The sequence below is a fragment of the Oncorhynchus mykiss genome, chromosome 4 (assembly GCF_057628025.1).
Source record: "Oncorhynchus mykiss isolate SJ-2025 chromosome 4, ASM5762802v1, whole genome shotgun sequence".
Lineage (NCBI taxonomy): Eukaryota > Metazoa > Chordata > Actinopteri > Salmoniformes > Salmonidae > Oncorhynchus > Oncorhynchus mykiss.
The window spans coordinates 32,583,227-32,603,834 of record NC_143025.1 but is presented as its reverse complement, the minus strand read 5'-3'; the positions used below and the strand labels follow the sequence as shown (position 1 = coordinate 32,603,834).

The 20,608-nt window shown below is 41.0% G+C and overlaps 1 protein-coding gene across 1 annotated transcript in view; it reads right to left on the bottom strand.

Moving 5' to 3' along the window:
* LOC110521701 (regulator of G protein signaling 21) overlaps window positions 1–17,702 on the bottom strand; it is a 61,466-nt gene extending 43,764 nt beyond the window's left edge. Inside the window, exon 1 of the mRNA XM_090231875.1 lies at window positions 17,571–17,702. The gene's annotated coding sequence lies outside the window, so the exon portion shown is untranslated. The remainder of the gene's footprint in view (window positions 1–17,570) is intronic.
* Between the last annotated feature and the right edge of the window lie 2,906 nt (window positions 17,703–20,608).

The following is a 20,608-nucleotide window of genomic DNA, read 5'->3' as shown; positions in this document are numbered from 1 at the left end:
ATGCTACGGGTGGCAACATGTCATACTTGATTAGACCAGACAGCATCAAATGGATGGCCTACACGTAGAGAGACAGAGGGGCACTAATTTGCTTGCTCGGATGCTTTCTCCTGTGAGATACATTCAGCATCTTGCGAATTGAAGGAAAATTATTAAATAGAGACATTTTTTTATTGGTAAATGTTTTTGGGAAGCCTGGCTTCACTTGGCATCCATGAATACATGCCAGTGGATATGGTTACTAAACTCAGCAAAAGATGAAACGTCCTCCCACTGTCAACTTTGTTTATTTTCAGCAAAATTAACATAAATAAATAATAATATGTAAATATTTCTATGAACATAACAAGATTCAACAACTGATACATGAACTGAACAAGTTCCAGAGACATGTGACTAACAGAAATGGAATAATGTGTCCCTGAACAAAGGGGGGGTCAAAATCAAAAGTAACAGTGTGTCCACCAGCTGCATTAAGTACTGCAGTGCATCTCCTCCTCATGGACTGCTCCAGATATACCAGTTCTTGCTGTGAGATATTACCCCACTCTTCCACCAAAGCAAATGCAAGTTCACAGACATTTCTGGGGGGGGAATGGCCCTAGCCCTCACCCTCCGATCCAACAGGTCCCAGACGTGCTCAATGGGATTGAGATCTGGGCTCTTCGCTGGCCATAGCAGAACAATGACTGTATTGCAGGAAATCATGCATAGAACGAACACTATGGCTGGTGGCATTGTCATGATGGAAGGTCATGTCAGGATGAGCCTGCAGGAAGGGTACCACATGAGGGAGGAGGATGTCTTCCCTGTAACGCACAGCATTGAGATTTCCTGTAATGACAACAAGCTCAGTCCGATGATGCTGTGACACACAGCCCCAGACCATGAGGGCCCTCCACCTCCAAATCGATCCCGCTCCAGAGTACAGGCCTCTGTGTAACGCTCATTCCTTTGACGATAAATGCAAATCTGACCATCACCGCTGGTGAGACAAAACCGTGACTCGTCAATGAAGAGCACTTTTTGCCAGTCCTGTTTGGTCCAGTGATGGTGGGTTTGTGTCCATAGGCAACATTGTTGCCGGTGATGTCTGGTGAGGACCTGCCCAACAAGCCCTCAGTCCAGCCTCTCTCAGCCTATTGCGGACAGTCTGAGCACCGATGGAGGGATTGTGCATTCCTAGTGTAACTCGGGCAGTTGTTGTTGCCGTCCGGTACCTGTCCCGCAGGTGTGATGTTCGGATGTACCGATCCTGTGCAGGTGTTGTTACACGTGGTCTGCCACTGCGAGGAACATCAGCTGTCCATCATGTCTCCCTGTGTTTTAGGCGTCTCACAGTACGGACATTGCAATTTATTGCCCTGGCCACATCTGCAGTCCCCATGCCTCCTTGCAGCATGCCTAAGGCACATTCACACAGATGAGCAGGGACCCTGGGCATCTTTTTGGTGTTTTTCAGAGTCAGTAGAAAGGACTTTTTATTGTCCAAAGTTTTCATAACTGTGACCTTAATTGCCTACCGTCTGTAAACTGTTAGTCTTAACAACTGTTCCACAGGTGCATGTTCATTAATTGTTTATGATTCATTGAACAAGCATGGGAAATAGTGTTTAAGCACTTTACAATGAAGATCTGTGAAGTTATTTGGATTTTTAGGAATAATCTTTGAAAGACATGGTCCTGAAAAAGGAATGTTTCTTTTTTTGCTGAGTGTATATTGTGATCAATACATCCGATGGATTTGGTTACTGCTTTAAAGCAATTTTTCCAGCATTTGTAAAGATGTGATCAATACATGTTGATAATTTAATTCCTGTGCTGTTTGTAACAACCGTGGTAGATTGACTGACTACCTGAACCAGGTTGCAGGCAGTTGTTATAGTTTGAAGCTTTTTCTTGAGTGGGCAGTTTGATGAAAGCCAGTCAATATTGAAATCACCCCCAAAAATATACCTATCTGTTGATTTCACATACATTATCGAGCATTTCACACATATTATCCAGATACGGAGAGTTACTAGTACTAGGGCACACCACCGCAGTGCTAACAGACCTCGTGACTATGAACCAATGATTGCTGCATACAATAGCTGTGGGATCAGCAGAGGCACTTAGGGCAGTTAGAGGGACATAAATTAGGTTACTTACATTGTGGTTAAGAATTTTAGTATTCCGACAAAAAAAGATTGGACACATCACTCAAGCTACAGATCAGTGATTGCACAAAGACATAAAAAAAATAAAGGATGGAAGGATGGAAAGGAAGAAGTGAAGTAAGGAATGGAGGAAGGCGAAAGAAAGGAAGGATCCTTTCCAAACAGTGCCATTGTTTCAGCCACATGGGAAATCCATCAAGTGAGGACATTTGCATTGTATATATGACAGTTCCAAGTTATGCTTATAGATAGATCCATGAGGCTGGTGGAGTGTGTAAACCTCTTAAACCATCTTGATTGGCCCTCCTCAGGCTCACATAAAACTTGAGATGAGATTCATAGGTAATCCTAATCTCTTCCCGGCACCTTACGACACTGTGCTCACTTCAGACAGGTCTGTCCACTCTGCTGATGAGACTTCATCCTCAGTCACTCTGCAAATGATCAAGCACATTGATTTTTTTTCTCTGTCTTTCAAATGGGACCAAATCCTCATCCATCACAGGAAGCTTTGACATAATTCACCAGCTATTTTCTCCAGTTGACCTGGAATAACAAAACAGACCTGGGAACATGATTCTTCCTCACGCTGAGTCACGAGCAGAGAAACAAGGCAATGGGTAGCATGATATTAATGCCCATGTCAGGGGAGGAAAATACAACAATAAACAATTCTCCAGAATACATCAAAGCTTGGGCAGAGTGAACCCTTGTGTCTTAAGGGCATGGAAACATATACTGTATGCTTCTAATGTGATATTGCCCATTTCACTGCTAGTATTTAAATCATATTTCCTTCCTGACACTCCCTGCCTCCTGCCCAGAACCAGTGTATTCCCAAGGGCCAACAGGACTGAACAGCAGCAGATGGGAGGGAAGCCACACACCCTCGCTCTCTTTGCACACACCAGATTTACCACATACACACATACAAACCCCCTGCACGGCAACGCAACGTGACCTAGCTTCCATATTTAGAGCAATCGCTTCATCCCTGAAGTATGTATGAAAATGAGAGAGGGCCAGAGGTTGCTGTACCAATTATGGCAGGTCTGGCAACCCCTACTATATGTACCTTGTAGTGGTGGCAAGCGAAGAAACTGAATTTAAACACGTTGGCCTTTCTCTAGGTTCACTGGGCCATAGTAAATTATGTCCTATGGACGTGTTTGAATAACACAAGTTTACCCCACGCTGAAGCATAAACCAGTGGGATGAATAAGTGCAATGGCACCTGGCTTCTGAGTCACTCTGGTGGGAGTGGGCGACTGCAATATGGAAGGGATGGAGAGAGAGCGGGATAATATATGTGATCAAACTATAATCTGGGGCTGTTTCATTCATGCACTGAATTTCAATGTATGAGTTCCGCTTCTACAAAATTATTACCACCCACTATGCTACCCATGATGCATTTACTTCCTGCTGTTGCAGTGGCTGTATTTTGTTTTATAGCATTATATTTAACTGCTGACAGTTTGGAAATAATACAATACATTTTTCTCCCCCATCAGGGGAAATTCAGTTGTTTCTCTCTCTCTCTTCTTTCTCTCTCTCCGCTTTACAAATGCACAGAGAAACGAGGCAAGCCGTGTCTCTTGCTGTTTGAGACTGAATGTATCCCTAATCAATTTACCCCTACCTCAGCCCCCACGTGATTATTAAAAATACTCAGCACAAATCCACACACATGGGGGGAAAGTATCAAAACTTATTACCAGCAGTTCTGCATGTTTGGCAAAAGTTATTGATAATCTGTGGGAGACGATGCCTGCTTTTAGATAAATGGTCTGTTCTCATTATCAGTTCCTTAAACCTGTGTGTCTGTCTGTTTGCCCAACATGAACATCTTATTATGATTGTAAACTGTTTACACCCATTGTGTCTTCCAATTGGTTATGAGGAAACCGGCGGTGGCAACATCATGATGCAAGCTCCAATCCCTCAGAGAGACAGAATAAGATAGACAGGGATTCACAGCTACTCTAGCCTGCCTTTTTGGCACCAACATTACTAGTTCTTTGTTTTTTGCAGTTTTCAAAGTGAACAATACTTAATTAACTGTTCATCCCAAGTGGAGAATTTTAAAGCAATTAGTCTACACATCTAAGCAATAGCCATATCATTTATGCCCTTATATGACCCTAATATTTTCTTATAATTGATGAGCTAGATGAGGTAAATGCTCTTTATCACAAGTCAAGGCAAGCTCAGACATTGGCAGACTATCGAAAAGGTGAATGTTTTTTCTCTGTCACTCTGTTCCAGACATGAATCTACGGGAAACTGTTACTTATCAGTTCCTTTACAACATTGTCTGCATTTTCTATCAATAAATCCACAGCTATACATGTTCAGTAGCTTTACTTTAGTTGGTTTGAATTGATTTTACTGCTACTTTTTCATTTTTAAATAATTTTTGGTGGCTAGAGAGAATTTTGCTCCTGCAGATAAGCAATCTGGGTGACAGATAGCGTGTGATGTGATGGGTGCCCACAGCTCATGGGTGACTGTTTGATAGACACCTTACACAATTTCCAAGAATTGATGTAAATCAGAGATGTGCTGCCTCCCTGGAATACCTGCATATAGCTCCAGGCATTGTTATTTTCCACAAAAACTCAATAGCGGTAGCATTGGCACAATGCAGAAGATTTAGTGACATAATCTGAGCCACACAGTTATGCATATGGTATTGTATTGAATACTGCATACTGTTTCACAAGTTTCTGAAAAGTCTTAGGGAGACTGAAACGTTTTAATGTATAGAAATAATTATAAGAGACTGGAATCGTGCTATACTTCTCTCTGACGACATCAATCCTCAGGTGCACATGCTAGCATTGAAAGGCCTTGAATTATAAATAAATTCCTGCTGAATACAATTATCTCATTCTAGCCTAGTGGTTAGTGTTGAACTAGTAACTGAAAGGTTGCAAGTTCAAATCCCCGAGCTGACAAGGTACAAATCTGCCGTTCTGCGCCTGAACAAGGCAGTTAACCCACTGTTCCTAGGCCATCATTGAAAATAAGAATTTGTTCTTAACTGACTTGCCTAGTTAAATAAAAGGTAAAATAAATATTTCACCCCCCTCCACTTCTCTTTCTTACTTTCTTTCAGTGACTTACAGTAAGATTAGGCATACATATGATCTAAGGTATCCTAACAGGAGCAGAAACCTGTACTGTATCATCCCTAACACTCTATACAGCTGTTCCTACACAAAGTTATTTAAAGATTGAAATATGCAGCACGATCGTCACAGCATTCAAACACTTAGCACTGTGGACGCTGTGTTCAACAAAAAGTCAAGCTGTTATATTTATTGCCCTATCACATTCTCTGTATCTCCAGAATAGTCCTCATGGTTTACAAACGGGGAGTGTGGCAGATGTCAGCTGTGAGAATTAAAATGCAGCAAAGTGCCAGGGATACAGTGCCTTGCAAAAGTATTCACCCCCCTTAGCGTTTTTCCTATTTTGTTGCATTACAACCTGTAATTTAAATTGATTTTTATTTCAATTTCATGTAATGGACATGCACAAAGTAGTGCAAATTGGTGAAGGGAAATGAAAAAAATAACTTGTTTAAAAAAATATATAACGGAAAAGTGGTGGTGCATATATATTCACCCCCTTTGCTATGAAGCCCCTAAATAAGATCTGGTGCACCAATTACCTTCAGAAGTCACATAATTAGTTATATATATATATATATTTTTTTTAAATGTATCACCTTTATCTAACCAGGTAGGCCGGTTGAGAACAAGTTCTCATTTACAACTGCGACCTGGCCAAGATAAAGCAAAGCAGTATGACACAAACAACAACACACATGGAATAACATTACACATGGACACACATGGAATAAACAAATGTACAATCAATAACACAATAGAAAAATTCTATATACAGTGTGTGCAAATGGCGTAAGGAGGTAAGGCAATAAATAGGCCATAGTAGTGAAGTAATTACAATTTAGCAAATTAACACGAGTGATAGATTTGCAGATGATGATGTGCAGGTAGAAACTGGTGTGTAAAAGAGCAAAAAAAGCAAATAAAACAATATGGGGATGAGGTAGGTAGTTGGATGGGCTATTTACAGATGGGCTGTGTACAGTTGCAGCGATCGGTAAACTGCACAGATATCTGATGCTTAAAGTTAGTGAGGGAGATATGTCTCCAACTTCAGCGATATTTGCAATTCGTTCCAGTCATTGGCAGCAGAGAACTGGAAGAAAAGGCGGCCAAAGAGGTATAGGCTTTGGGGATGACCAGTGAGATATATATACCTGCTGGAGTGCGTGCTACGGGTGGGTGTTGTTATGGTGACCAGTGAGCTGAGATAAGGCGGAGCTTTACCTAGAAGAGACTTACAGATGACCTGAAGCCAATGGGTCTGGCGACGAATATGTAGCGAGGGCCAGCCGACGAGAGCATACAGGTCGCAGTGGTGGGTGGTATATGGGGCTTTAGAGACAAAACGGATGGCACTGCGATAGACTGCAGTTTCCTGAGTATAGTGTTGGAGGCTATTTTGGAAATGACATCTCCGAAGTCAAGGATCGGTAGGATGGTCAGTTTTACGAGGGTATGTTTGGCAGCGTGAGTGAAGGAGGCTTTGTTGAGAAATAGGTAGCAGATTCTAGACTTAATTTTGGATTGGATATGTTTAATATGAGTCTGGAAGGAGAGTTTACAGTCTAGCCAGACACCTAGATATGTGCAGTTGTCCACATATTCTATGTCAGAACTGTCCAGAGAAGTGATGCTAGTTGGGAGGGCGGGTGCGGGCAGCGATTGGTTGAAGTGCATGCATTTAATTTTACTAGCGTTGTGTTGTATGGCATTGAAGCTTGGTTGGAGGTTTGTTAACACAGTGTCCAAAGACGGGCCAGATGTATACAGAATTGTGTTGGCTGCGTAGAGGTGGATCAAGGAATCACCCACAGCAAGAGCGACATCGTTGATATATACAGAGAAAAGAGACGGCCCAAGAATTGAACCCTGTGGTACCCCCATAGAGACTGCCAGAGGACAGGACAACAGGCCCTCTGATTTGACACAGTGAACTCTATCAGATAAGTAGTTGCTGAACCAGGTGAGGCAGTCATTTGAGAGACCAAGGCTGTTGAGTCTGCCGACAAGAATACGGTGATTGACAGAGTCGAAAGCCTTGGCCAGGTCGATGAAGACGGCTGCACAGTACTGTCTCTTATCGATGGCGGTTATGATATCGTTTAGTACCTTGAGCGTGGCTGAGGTGCATCCATTACCAGCTAGGAAACCAGATTGAGGTACGGTGGGATTGAGATACTGTGTGATTCACAATGGTGAATTGATCTGTTTGTTAACTTGGCTTTCGAAGACTTTGGAAAGGCAGGACAGGATGGATATACAGTTGAAGTCAGAAGTTTACAAACACTTATGTTGGAGTCATTAAAACTTGTTTTTCAACCACTCCACAAATGTCTTGTTAACAAACTATAGTTTTGGCAAGTCGGTTAGGACATTTACTTTGGGCATGACACAAGTAATATTTCCAACAATTGTTTACAGACAGATTATTTCACTTATAATTCACTGTATCACAATTCCAGTGGTCAGAAGTTTACATACACTAAGTTGACTGTGCCTTTAAACAGCTTAGAAAATTCCAGAACAGAACATGGCTTTAGAAGCTTCTCATAGGCTAATTGACAGCATTTGAGTCAATTGGAAGGGTACTTGTGGATGTATTTCAAGGCCTACCTTCAAACTCAGTGCCTCTTTGCTTGACATCATAGGAAAATCAAAAGAAATAAGCCAAGACCTCATAAAGAAATTGTAGACCTCCACAAGTCTGGTCCATCCTTGGGAGCAATTTCCAAATGCCTGAGGGTACCACTTTCATCTGTACAAACAATAGTATGCAAGTATAAACACAATGGGGACCACCCATACCGCTCAGGAAGGAGATGCGTTCTGTCTCCTAGAGATGAATGCAAAAAATGCAAATCAATCCCAGAACAACAGCAAAAGGCCTTGTAAAGATGCTGGCAGAAACAGGTACAAAAATATCTATATCCACAGTAAAACGAGTCCTATATCGACATAACCTGAAAGGCATCTCAGCAAGGAAGAAGCCACTGCTCCAAAACAGCCATAAAAAGCCAGACTACTGTTTGCAACTGTACATGGGGACAAAGATCGTACTTTTTGAAGACATGTCCTCTGGTCTGATGAAACAAAAATAGAACTGTTTGGCCATAATGACCATCATTATGTTTGGAGGAAAAACGGGGAGGCTTGCAAGCCAAAAAACACCATCAGTCAGGAAGTTGAAGCTTGGTCGCAAATGGGTCTTCCAAATGAACAAAGACCCCAAGCATACTTCCAAAGTTGTGGCAAAATGGCTTAAGGACAACAAAGTCAAGGTATTGGAGTGGCTATCACGAAACCCTGTCCTCAATCCTATAGAAAATTTGTGGGCAGAACTGAAAAAGTGTCTGCGAGCAAGGAGGCCTATAAACCTTACTCAGTTACACCAGCTCTGTCAGGAGGAATGGGCCCAACATTTTGTGGGAAGCTTGTGGAAGGCTACCTGAAACGTTTGACCCAAGTTAAACAATTTGAAGGCAATGCTCCCAAATACTAATTGTATGTAAACTTCTGACCCACTGGGAATGTGACAAAAAAAAAATATAGCTGAAATAACATTCTCTTTTCTATTATTCTGACATTTCACATTCTTAAAATAAAGTGGTAATCCTAACTGCCCTAAGACAGGGAATTTACTAGGATTAAATATCAGGAATTGTGAAAAATGTTGTCTTACTTCTACCCCCTCCTTTTTCGAAAATTCTGTTAAAAATCGCGCAACTTTTCAGCGTCCTGCTACTCATGCCAGGAATATAGTATATGCATATGATTAGTATGTGTGGATAGAAAACACTCTGAAGTTTATAAAACTGGTTAAATCACGGCTGTGACTATAACAGATCGTGTGTTTCATTGAAAAACGCAAGAAAAACTGCTCTCTGAAAGCTAAAAATAATTTCCATAAGTCACTTCCACCAGTTATTAAAAGAGAACAGAATTTAATGGTGATCTGCCTGCAATTCATACAAATTCCGCACGATGGCGCCATTGTCCTAATTTTCAATTGAATTAATTGTTGGAAAATCCTTCTGTCTGACCTCCATTTTCCCAGTCTTCACCCAGATGCAGTTGAGGGAGATATCAGATGCCATTGTTTTTGCAAGTGAAGACCTATTGAATAGACATCGCCCTGTAATCATTTTGATAGATTATAAACGTTTACTAATACCTAAAGTTGGATTACAAAAGGATTTCGAAGTGTTTTGTGAAAGTTTATCGTCGACTTTTTTAATTTTAAAAAATTACGCAGCGTTTAAAAACTATGATTTTTTCTGAATGACACAGCTTCCATACAAAGCTATTTTGGGTATATATGGACCGATTTAAACGAAAAAAAGACCCAATAGTGATGTTTATGGGGCATATAGGAGTGCCAAGAAAGAAGCTCGTCAAAGGTAATGAATGTTTTATATTTTATTTCTGCGTTTTGGGTAGCGCCGGCTACCGCAAAATCTGTTGTTTACGTGTCGTGCTGGCATTTTGGGGGGTGCATGCTATCAGATAATAGCTTCTGATGCTTTCGCCGAAAAGCATTTTAAAAATCTGACTTGCTGGCTAGGTTCACAACGAGTGTAGCTTTAATTCAATACCCTGCTTGTGAATTTTGATCAAAGATTGAGTTGTAACGAGTACATTTAGCATTTAGCGTAGCGCATTTGCATTTCCAGGGGCATACTTGAGACGTCTGCGTCTCAAGTATGGTCAAGAAGTTAAATGTATTTGGCTAAGGTGTATGTAAACTTCCGACTTCAACTGTAGATCTGTAACAGTTTGGGTCTAGAGTGTCACCCCCTTTGAAGAGGGGGATGACCGTGGCAGCTTTCCAATCTTTAGGAATCTCGGACGATACGATAGAGATATTGAACAGACTGGTAATAGGGGTTGCAACAATGGTGGTGGATCATTTTAGAAAGAGAGGGTCCAGATTGTCTAGACCAGCTGATTTGTACGGGTCCAGGTTTTGTAGCTCTTTCAGAACATCTGCTATCTGGATTTGGGCGAAGGAGAAGCTTGGGCAAGTAGCTGCAGGGCAAGTAGCTGCAAGGGTTGCGGAGCAGTTGATCAGGGTTGGGGTAGCCAGGAGGAAACCATGGCCAGCCATTGAGAAATGCTTATTGATATTTTCGATTATCGTGGATTTATTGGTGGTGACAGTGTTTCCTAGCCTCAGTGCAGTGGGCAGCTAGGAGGAGGTGCTCTTCTTCTCCATGGACTTTACAGTGTGCCAAAACTTTGAAAAATCTAGCCTTTGCTTTCCTAACTGACTGTGTGTTTTGGTTCCTGACTTCCCTGAAAATATGCGTCTCACGGGGACCATTCGATGCAAGCGCAGTCCGCCACAGGATGTTTTTGTGCTGGTCGAGGGCATTCAGGTCTGGAGTGAACAAATGGCTATATCTGAAATTACTTTTAAAGAACAAACAAGCATCCTCTACTGATGGGATGAGGTCAACATCCTTCCAGGATACCCGGGCCAGGTCGATTAGAAAGGCCTGCTCGCAGAAGTGTTTTAGGGAGCATTTGACAATGATGAGGGCTGGTCGTTCGACCGCGGGGACCCATAGCGGATGCAGGCAATGAGGCAGTGATCGTTGAGATCCTGATTGAAAACAGCAGAGGTGTATTTGAAGGGCAACTTGGTCAAGATAATATCTATGCGGGTGCCCATGTTTACATATTTAGGGTTGTACCTGGTGGATTCCTTGATAATTTACGTGAGATTGAGGGCATCTAGCTTAGATTGTAGGACTACCGGGGTGTTAAAACCTCTTGGTACTAGGGGGCAGTATTTTCATTTTTGGAGAAAAAAAACGTTCCCGTTTTAAATGGGATATTCTGTCAGGAAAAGATGCTAGAATATGCATATAATTGAGGTTCTGTGTTATACACTATAGCCCTTACCATATCATATGTGATGGAATATTATTTGCTGTTGGCTTGTGTGGGTATATGTGTTATGCAACATAGCTGACTTGAGACATTGTTAAAACCTGTTGCGACTCTAGGAGCACTCTAACGTTTCCAAAACTGTAAAGATATTGTCTGTGAGTACAACAGAACTGATGTTGCAGGCGAAAGCCTGAGAAAAATCCAGTCCGGAAGTGCCCCAGGTTTTGAAAGTGCTGCGTTCCAATGACTCCCTATTCAGCTGTGAATGTACCATCAACGAGCTTACGTTTTCTACGTATTCCCCAAGGTGTCTACAGCATTGTGACATAGTTTTACACATTTCTGTTGAAGAATAGCCGTAGGTGGCCTCATTGCGTAAATGGTCACATGGTGGCTCCGAGAGAGATTCTCGCGTAAAATACAGAGATAGCCATTACTCCAATTGGTCCTACCGAAAAACTAATTTTCCCGACGTATATATTATCGAATAGATATTAGAAAAACACCTTGAGGATTGATTATAAACAACGTTTGCCATGTTTCTGTCGATATTATGGAGCTAATTTGGAATAGTTTTCCGCGTTGTAGTGACCGCAATTTCCGGGCGATTTCTCAGCCAAACGTAAAGAACAATGGTAGCTATTTCGCCTACAAAAATAATATTTTGGGAAAAAATTAACTTTGGCTATCTACATGGGAGTCTCGTGAGTGAAAACATCCGAAGTTCATCAGAGGTAAACAATTTAATTTGATTGCTTTTCTGATTTCCGTGACAAGGTTGCCTGCTGCTAGCAATGCATAATGCTATGCTAGGCTATCGATAAATTTACACAAATGCTTGTCTAGCGTTGGCTATAAAGCATATTTTGAAAATCTGAGATGACAGGGTGATTAACAAAAGGCTAAGCTGTGTCTCAATATATTCCATTTGTGATTTTCATGAATAGGAATATTTTCTAGGGATATTTATGTCCGTTGCATTATGGTAATTCGTTTCAGGCGATGATTACGCTCCCACATGCGGGTTTGGGAGTCACAATAGGTTAATTAAGCATATCCCAGTTTAGGTCAACTAACAGAATTATCTCTGAAGATAGATGGGGGGGCAATCAATTAACATATGGTGTCCAGGGCAAAGCTGGGAGCTGAGGGGGGTCTATAACAGGCGGCAACAGTGGGAGACTTGAAATAAAGTCCACCTGTGTGCAATCTAAGTGTCACATGATCTGTCACATGATGTCAGTATTTATACACCTGCTCTGAAAGGCCCCAGAGTCTGTCACACCACTAAGCAAGGGGCACCACCAAGCAAGCGACACCATGAAGACCAAGGTACTCTCCAAACAGGTCAGGGACAAAGTTGTGGAGATGTACATATCAGGGTTTGGGTTATAAAAAAATATCTGAAACTTTGAACATCCCACAGAGCACCAGTAAATCCATTATTAAAAAATGGAAAGAATATGGAACCACAACAAACCTGCCAAGAGAGGGCCTCCCACCAAAACTCAGGGACCAGGCAAGGAGGGCATTAATCAGAGAGGCAACAAAGAGACCAAAGATAATCCTGAAGCAGCTGCAAAGCTCCACAGCGGAGATTGGAGTATCTGTCCATAGGACTACTTTAAGCCCTACACTCCACAGAGCTGGCTTTACAGAAGAGTGGCCAGAAAAAAATCCATTGCTTAAAGAAACGTTTGTAGTTCGCCAAAAGCTATGTGGGAGACTCCCCCAAAATATGGAAGAAAGTACTCTGGTCAGATGAGACTAAAATGTAGCTTTTTGGCAATCAAGGAATATGCTATGCCTGGCACAAACCCAACACCTCTCATCACCCCGAGACCACCATCCCCACAGTGAAGCATGGTGGTGGCAGCATCATGCTGTGGGGATGTTTTTCATCGGCAGGGACTGGGAAACTGGTCATAATTGAAGGAATGATGGATGGCGATAAATACAGGGAAATTCTGTTTCAGTCTTCCAGAGATTTGAGACTGGGACGGAGGTTCACCTTCCAGCGGAAAATGACCCTAAGCATACTGCTAAAGCAACACCCGAGTGGTTTAAGGGGAATCATATACATGTCTTGGAATGGTCAAGTCAAAGCCCAGACCTCAATCCAATTGAGAATCGATGGTATGACTTAAAGATTGCTGTACACCAGCGGAGCCCATCCAACTTGAACGAGTTAGAGCAGTTTTGCCTTGAAAAATGAGTAAAAATCCAAGTGGCTAATTGTGCCAAACTTATAGAGACATACCCCAAGAGTCTTGCAGCTGTAATTGCTGCAAAAGGTGGCTCTACAAAGTATTGACTTTGGTGGGGTGAATAGTTATGAACGCTCAAGTTCTGTTTTTTTGTCTTATTTCTTGTTTGTTTCACAATAAAAAACATTTAGCATTTTCAGTGGTAGGCATATTGTGTAAATCAAATGGTACAAATCCCCAACAAAATACATTTTAATTCCAAATTGCAAGGCAACAAAATAGGAAAAATGTCAAGAGGGGTGAATACTTTCGCAAGCCACTGTAGCTGGTGTCTGGAGAGGAGAGTCCAGCGCTGAAGATGTCAGTGTTGGATACCATCCATTGCTGCATCCTGAAACACATTCTCCTCACAACCTTTAATTTAGGAGCAAAATAAAAATAAAATGGAGGCATTTTGTGGAACACCAATTGTTTTTCTATAATTCGCTCACAATAATTACCCCACATTCACAAATAGATTTAGGCAGGAAATACTGTACAGTGAAGCTAGCAGAAATTAGTGATGAATTACACATGGATTAGAATATGCTTTAACCAAATACATTTGTATTTTTCCTCTTTAAAACTTGTCACCTCTATGTAAAAGAAATGGATTATGGGCTCGTACATTCTGGCTAAGCAGAACATTTCCACACTCTATCCATTTAGTTATTCAAATATTTAGTTGGATGATTGACTTTGCCCTTTGCAACATTTTGTTCTCTTTTGTAAACATCAATGGCCGCTAGCATTACCCCTACGCTTTGCCTGTCAGTGTGGATGTCAAGGACAGCCTGCTTTGAACAGACAGGTAGCCACAGAAAGAGTTGGGTGAAAGATGAGCACTGACAGGGGCAAACCGATGAACAAAAGTCAGCTTTTTCATTTTCTCTGAAAGGGATGGATGCACACTAGTAACTAAATTACAAATCTGACTGAAAATCTGTTTTTGTATTTCACTATGTGAAATAAGCGAAGATAAACCCTGTGGAAATAAATTACATATTGCATGAATATGGATGTTTACTTCAGCATTTTTGCCCACATGGTTTGGTTGGTTGGAGCCTGGTGCTGGAAACACTAAGTGCTTAGCTTCATTCTTTGCATAGTTCAGAGAGCTACTCTGTTGATTGTAGGCTGCCATGTGAATGACTGCAATGTAATGCAATCAAATCACCAATTAATTTCCGATGGTACCATCGCCATTCACAGTCAGATCCCGCTCTGCTCACTTAAGCAGAAGAAGGAAGGTTATTTCTTAGTGACCTCCAAGCTGCCCTTCGGCCCTCTCTGAAACCCCCTGTCTGCCTGCCACTTGCGGTGAAACCCCCTGTCTGCCTGCCACAGCTTTTATCCACTGTGTGAATCTCAGCAGGGAACTTCAGACACAGAGAGGGACAAAGGTAATGCTCAGTAAAGGGAACACTGCTGCTATAGAATCATTTGTTTCCTGGGCATTAATAAAAGCTTAATCGACACAGAAAAACTAAATTCGACACAAACAGCTGAAATGGAGATTAAATATAGGTTCAGTCAGGCACAAAAGAATAGGGAAATCTTGGTTGAAAGTGTTAGGGTTGCGTCAATTCGAATCTGGTATCAGGATAAATATGAAATTGAGTCACCGATTTGTATACTATGTATTTTTTATTAGCTAAGCAATAAGTGGTAAATGCAATTTTCGTATATACGGGCTCTCTGTCCCACCTCGCAGGACAAACAGAGAACTGACTTGTTCCTGACAAAATTATTATAATATACTCTGATGACAGAAGTAGTTCCTGCTTCCGAGCCGGCCTGGCAGAGTAGAGACTGGGCGTGGTTTAGACTCACCCAGCCTATCGTTGATTGTTGGCGCAGAGCTGATCCCATCCACCGGGCGCTCCAACGGTCAGTCGTTGTAGTTGTGTAGAATATACAGTTATCAGGCACCTGGCTCCTGTTATCTAATAAAATAACATTTGTTCTCGCAACACTACGTTCTGAATGTGCTCCCCCAACTCATTGCACAGTTCCTGTCTTCATGTTATTCTGTATTTTTCCATCATGAGAAAGGCCCATGGCCCTGAAACTGTTAACCTAAAATACTTATTTTCCACCATAATTTTCAAATAAATTCATTAAAAATCCTACAATGTGATTTTTCTGGATTTTTCTTCTCATTTTGTCTGTCATAGTTGAAGTGTACCTATGATAAATTACAGGCCTCTCTCATCTTTTTAAGTGGGAGAACTTGCACAATTGGTGGCTGACTAAATACTTTTTTGCCCCACTGTATATATAAACTGGAGTTTTTGATTCCCCCTTTTGACCCCCACAAGGGTGTCACTCATTATCCTTTATTTCAGCGGTCCCAACATAGTAATATGTTAATAGCATTTCATGAAAATAATAAAAAGTTTATTATTCTTTTTTTTTTTTTTTTACAGAAAAACAGAAAAAAAATCTACAAATGATATATGCTTTTCGACTCCCTCTTGACACCCACAACGGTGTCACTTACCAAAAATATGATAAAACTTCATTGTTTATTGACATGTTAGATATAGGATACAACTTTGGTCATGGAAAACAGAGTAAAGCAAAGCAAAGCATTATTATAAACCATCTGGTCCTCTCAGCTACTCCTATCCTGTACCAGGTGGGCTCCTTGCCACCCAGGGACTCTAAACCTTCACATAAGAGAGGACAAGTTATATCGTACACGTTATGTATTTAAGAAGTTATCATTCAACGACCTCACCCACAGCAAACCAGGGGTCATCCTCAGTTAGCCCCATCTTTCTCCGGAAGTTAGATTCCGTATCTGCATCTCCTTCAGGAGCATCAAGCAAGGGCATCATACCTGAAGCCTGTACCACATCTGTAACAGACTTCTTCAAACAAGGTATGATGCAAGCAGCACAACACATCAATAATAAAAATACAAGAATTAGGGTCAGAAATCCAGTAACCACCAGTGATGCATACTCACCAAGCCACACCACCATCCAAGACATCCAGCCAGACTCCTCCACCCCAGCCACGCCCTTCATTTCTGCCGAGAGCTTTTCCAACCCAACCAATGCTTTTGATATGCTCCCATCAGGACTAGTATTATTAGGTATAAATGTACAACATTGTTCACCAAACATTTTGCAAACCCCTTTCTGACTGGCCAGGCTCATATCTAAAGCTAATCTATTCAGCCTGGCGGTCCTGGTAGTAGTCTCCAATTGCTCAGCCATACCAGTAAGGGCAGAGCGGGTATAGTTAACAAAACGTTGTTGATTATAGTATATTTATCCATGAGGTCTGTTTGGCATCCCCAATAGCAGGGCCAAGAATTGGTCATAAACCATCATTCCTGTTTAGGGCCTATAATTCCTAAGAAACACCTACTGGCACACCTAGTAGGTTGAAATGTATATTATGCATTACCTCAGACCAAGGTGCATCACACTTATATCTGTAGTACGGGTGAACATTAGGTGCTTTTCTAGTAGACCCCAGGAGCTGATTAGCTGTAACTTCAATAATGGTTAGTGGTATTATCAGACTGGCTAAAGCACACGTACCCTGCCAGTTACCTCTAAGGACAGGTGTTAAATGCCTGTTTGGGCCACACATCCACTATACATCAGCAACACCCTTAATTTGATTCAAGCCTTTCACTGGCCAGGTGGCATTAATGGTTACGTTATTACTACAATCTGCTGCAGGCAACCGCCCATAGTCAAAACCCCTACCTGTACCAGTGATGCAACTGTAGTTACCTCCGTACGCCTTAACACCCCATGGAGTCTTTTGAGGAGGGACTCCCGGAAACACTAGAGACAGAGTCTTACAAAGGGTGGAGTTGAGTTTAACATGGTAAAAACTTTCCAGTATACACCTCCATCCTTCCCCCTTTTCCAAGGCAAATGCAGGCCTAGTATGGCCACAAATAACACAGTCCTTCCTTTGTAATGTCTTGGCAGTATATCGCATTTTGTTAATCACACTGTCATCTCATATTTTCAAAATATGCGTTACAGCCAACGCTAGACAAGCATTTGTGTAAGTTTATCATGGCATAATGCTATGCTAGGCTCTGCTGGCAAAAGGCAACATTTTCACGAAAATAAGAAAAGCAATCAAATTAAATAATTTACCTTTGAAGAACTTCGGATGTTTTCACTCAGGAGACTCCCAGTTAGATAGCAAATGTTCCTTTTTTCCCAAAATGTTATTTTTGTAGGCAAAATAGCTCCCGTTTGTTCATCATGCTTGGCTGAGAAATCGACCGGAAAATGCTATCACTACAACGCCAAACTTTTTTCCATAATATCGACAGAAACATGGCAAACGTTGTTTAGAATCAATCCTCAAGGTGTTTTAAACATATATATTTGATAATATATCCGTCGAGGCAATTGGTTCCTCATAAGAAGCAGTTGGAAAAATGGCTACTTCAGTATTTTCTGCAAAATTTTCTGCAGGAGACATCATGTGACCACTTGCTAAATGTGGTCCCTTACGGCTATTCTTCAACAGAGTTGCGTAAAAAGACGTCACAACGCTGTAGACACCTTGGGGAATACGTAGAAAACGTAAGCTCATTCGTAGTTCATTCACAGCCATATAAGGTCATTGGCATGAGGCGGTTTAAAAAAATGTGGCACTTCCTGATTGGATTTGTATCTGGGTTTCGCCTGTAACATCAGTTCTGTTGCACTCACAGACAATATCTTTGCAGTTTTGGAAACGTCAGAGTGTTTTCTATCCAAAGCTGTCAATTATATGCATAGTCAAGCATCTTTTCGTGACAAAATATCTTGTTTAAAACGGGAACGTTTTTTATCCAAAAATATAAATATCGCCCCCTAGTCATAAAAGGGTTAATATAAAATCCTCATTGTCTAAACTATGGGTCAGGTTACCCTGAAAAGCCCCACCCTTTCCCGGAAAACACATCAGCAGCCAGAGGCCAGACACACCTCCACTTTTAGGAACAAACACAGGGATGCAATGATGGGAAAAGGAAGTCTTAGTTCGAGAGATGGCTCCCGGAATTCTGTTAATTCCAGTTCTCCTCTCGAACACTGATTTTTTGACAGTGTCAGTGTGTCTTACCCTCCCGCAGTGTGTTATATGAATCCAGGTAGCTATTTTAGCTATTCTCACAGCGAAGGCTGTCACCAGGAGTACTTGGTATGGCCCCACCCAACGGGCTGCTTCCCGTCTATTCTCCTCAGGGACTGGATTGAGTGAATCACCTTCTCCTGTAATTCACCTGTAATGCATAAAATTTTGGACATACGGGTTTGGTTAACAAACAGTTTCTCATTTGTTCTATCTTTAACTTCTATGCCTATTTGTTAGCTAGAATTTTTTGTATTTTTAAAATATTTGTTTTATTATCCAATAGGCCACATCCTATCCTATACCACAACTTACCCATCCCCCTTTTGATACCTGGCTCTGCCCAGGTAACAATCTTGCTTACTCTAAACAATGACTTCGGTAAGATTAGTAAAATATCCTTATGTTATGACATTTAAACAGTAACCCTTTTCTCTCCTTTCTTATTTCACAGACACTAGTCAATGCTACTATTTCGGTGTACTCTTCTTACTCATTTCCTGACCCTCCTACTTCTCTCTGCTCTCAAGCCTTCAAGGTCTCAGCAGTGCGGGGAGGGCTCCTCTGTCTGCCTTTTCCCCTATCTGTCTGTAGCTCTTTTTCTCATAACAATCAGGTAACAACTATGTGTTGTTTCCAAATTTTAACTAACTGTCTCACTGTTTGGCTTTATCTAAAAAAAACATGTCTATGGTGGCAATTTCTAAAGTCCTTATATAGGTTAATTAAACAGCCATCACTAATGGTGGCTGCTGCCAACATACTGACTCAAATCTCTAGCCACTTTAATAATTATACATTGGATGTAATAAATGTATCACTAGTCACTTTAAACATTGGCACTTTATATAATGTTTACATAACCTACATTACTCATCTTATATGTATATATTGTACTCTATACCATCTACTGCATCTTGCCGATGCCGTTCGGCCATCGCTCATACATATATTTATATGTACATATTCTTATTCATTCCTTTACACTTGTGTGTAAAAGGTAGTTGTTGTGAAATTGTTAGATTACTTGTTAGATATTACTGCACGGTCGGAACTAGAAGAATAATCATTTCGCTACACTCGCATTAACATCTGCTAACAATGTGAATGTGACCAATACCATTTGATTTGATTTTGATTTGAGTTGTAACTGACTTGGTTCAGCTTTACAACTAGCTAATTATTAGAATCAGCTATGCTAGATTAGGGTTGGAATGAAATCTTACAGGACGGTAGCTCTCAAGGAACAGGGTCTCCTTCTTGTGTGTGTAAAATATAACTGTTCTCAGAAGTTTAATTAATAGATTGTAGGAAAATGTGTTTTTTTGGAAAATGCTATGTATCCATTGCTTTAGCTAGAATGGAATGTTTGTATCCTGATATGTGGTTGTATCACCTAGCTATTTTAAAACTTATTTTGGCTGCAATCCCGTTAATGGGAGTGATATGACACCAGCCAGTGAAAGTGCAGTGCACCAATTTCAAATTAAAATTCCTCAAACATACATGTATCTCATACCATTTTAAAGCTAATCTCGTTGCTAATCCCACCAGTGTCCATTTCAAATATGCTTTACAGCAAAAGCACCACAAACTATTATGTTAGGTCACTACATAGCCACAGAAAAACACAGCAATTTTTCCTGCAAAAGATTTTCCAGCCAGAGTCACAAAAACCACAAATAGAGATAAAATTAATCACTAGCCTTTGATCATCTTCATCAGATGACATGCATAGGACTTCATGTTACACAATACATGTATGTTTTGTTTGATAAAGTTAATATTTATCAAAATATGAGTTTACATTGGCGCATTACATTCACTAGTTCCAAAAACATGATTTTGCATAGCCACATTATTAAACAGAAATACTCATCATAAATGTAGATGATAATACAAGTTATACACATGGAATTATAGATATACCTCTCCTTAATGCAACCGCTGTGTCAGATTTCAAAAAAACTTTACGGAAAAAGAAACCCATGCAATAATCTGAGACGGCGCTCAGAAGTAAAAATCACAATAGCCGCAACGATGGCGTCAACATAAACAAGAAATTACA